The sequence below is a fragment of the Eptesicus fuscus genome, chromosome 1 (genome assembly GCF_027574615.1).
Source record: "Eptesicus fuscus isolate TK198812 chromosome 1, DD_ASM_mEF_20220401, whole genome shotgun sequence".
In the NCBI taxonomy this organism is placed as follows: domain Eukaryota; kingdom Metazoa; phylum Chordata; class Mammalia; order Chiroptera; family Vespertilionidae; genus Eptesicus; species Eptesicus fuscus.
Genome location: NC_072473.1, coordinates 615,001 through 617,421, shown reverse-complemented (window position 1 = coordinate 617,421; position 2,421 = coordinate 615,001).

Genomic DNA, 2,421 nt, shown 5'->3' with positions numbered 1-2,421 from the left:
ATGTAGATATAGATATAGATATGGAGATAGAGATAGAGATAGAGATAGAGATAGATACACACACACTGAGTGGGCAGATGAGGATGATCTCTGAACGCATCATCGTCTGGCCACTCCGTGTCTGTCCTATAGAATAAAAGGCTAATATGCAAATGGTGCCCTCGACCGGGAGTTCGACCAGCAGGCAGGCCGGCTGACCGCCCACGTCCCCTCCCCCTGGCCAGGCTGGCCGGACCCCACCCATGCACGAATTCATGCACCGGGCCTCTAACATATATATAGATATAGATATAGATATAGATATAGATATAGATATAGATGTAGATGTAGATGTAGATGTAGATGTAGATGTAGATGTAGATGTAGATATAGATATAGATATAGATATAGATATAGATATAGATATAGATATAGATATAGATATAGATATATAGATACACACACACTGAGTGGCCAGATGACGACCTCTGAACGCATAACCATCTGGCCACTCGGTGTCTGTCCTATAGAATAAAAGGCTAATATGCAAATGGTCCCCTCGACCGGGAGTTCGACCAGCAGGCAGGCCGGCCAACCGCCCACGTCCCCTCCCCCTGGCCAGGCTGGCCGGACCCCACCCATGCACGAATTCATGCACCGGGCCTCTAATATATATATATACACACGGAGTGGCCAGATGATGATGATCTCTGAACGCATAATCATCCGGCCACTCCGTGTCTGTCCTATAGAATAAAAGGCTAATATGCAAATGGTCCCCTCGACCGGGAGTTCGACCAGCAGGCAGGCCGGCCGACCGCCCACGTCCCCTCCCCCTGGCCAGGCTGGCCGGACCCCACCCATGCACGGATTCATGCACCGGGCCTGAGTGGCCAGATTATTATGCGTTCAGAGATCCTCATCATCTGGCCGCTCCGTGTGTGTATTAAAGTCTGTAATAAACAACCATGGAAAGGTCAGAGTTGAAAATCCCCACTCTCCACCCGACACGGTCCCCGGGGCGATGCCAGGAACACTTCCCTCCTAGCCGCCCAGACGGACGGGTGACTGGCTCACCCCGGCAGCAGGGGGACTCTCCCTGGATTGAGCCCCGAAAGTCCCTTGTCCTTGGAAGTCCCCCGTCCCCACAAATCCCGGGCAGCCGGGGGCCACAGCTGAGAGTCAGCTGCCCCTGCCCAGGCGAATCCTCACATGTCACCGGGGCCCTGGCTGGCGGTGTGGCTCAGTGGATAGAGCGCCGGCCTGCGGACTGAAGGGTCCCGGGTTCGACTCCCGGTCAGGGGCTGTGGGCTCCATCCCCAGTCGGGGGGCGTGCAGGAGGCAGCCGGCCCATGGTTCTCTCTCATCATCGATGTTTCTATCTCTCTCTCCCTCTCCCTTCCTCTCTGACATCGGTAAAAATCCATATAATAAATAAATAAATGAAAAATAAATTAGCTCTAGCCGGTGTGGCTCAGTGGATAGAGCGCCGGCCTGCGGACTGAAGGGTCCCGGGTTCGATTCCCGGTCAAGGGCACAGGCCCGGGTTGTGGGCACATCCCCAGTGGGGGGCGTGCAGGAGGCAGCGGATCCATGATTCTCTCTCCTCATGGATGTTTCTCTCTCTCTCCCTCTCTTTCTCTCTCTCTCTCTCTCCCTTTCTCTCTGAAATTAATAGAAAAGTGTATATATTTTTTAAAAAGCAGTCCCTGTTTTTTCTTTTACATATTCACATAAAAAAAGAAATAAAAAAATATTAACCTAGATAAAAAGAATAAAAAGTCAAAAAACAAAAGAATTTAACAGATATTTTTTAAAGAGAAAATTTGAAAAAACACACAAATATTAAAGATAGCCATAGAGAGGCAGGCTTAAAATTCATTACACCGCCCTGGCCGGTGTGGCTCAGTGGATAGAGCGTCGGCCTGCGCACTGGAGGGTCCCGGGTTCGAGTCCCGGTCAAGGGCACAGGCCCGGGTTGCGGGCTCCATCCCCAGCAGGGGGCGTGCGGGAGGCAGCCGGTCCTTGATTCTCTCTCATCATGGATGTTTCTCTCTCTCTCTCTCTGCCTCTCCCTTCCTCTCTGAAATCAATAAAAATACATATATATATTTTTTTTTAGAAAAGGAAAAAAAAAAAAGTCTTTTAAAAACATATGCGCCATCCGTGACCTTCTGTGGCCCCAGGGGATGCACCTCCTTGAAAAAGAGGAACTTGGGGGGGGGGCGGGCGGGGAGTCGATTGGGGAAAATAAGAGACTTATGTAAAACTTCAGACAATAAAAAAAAATTAAAAAAAAAAAAACACAAAGAAAAAGAGGAACTCGTCCCACCTCCATGGCCGTTCTGGGTTTCGTCACCTTTGAGCCCGTAACTCAACCTACAGATGACAGTTTGCCGTTGCCCGCTACCCACGGGGTCCCTGGAGGGTTGGGGGCCGTGG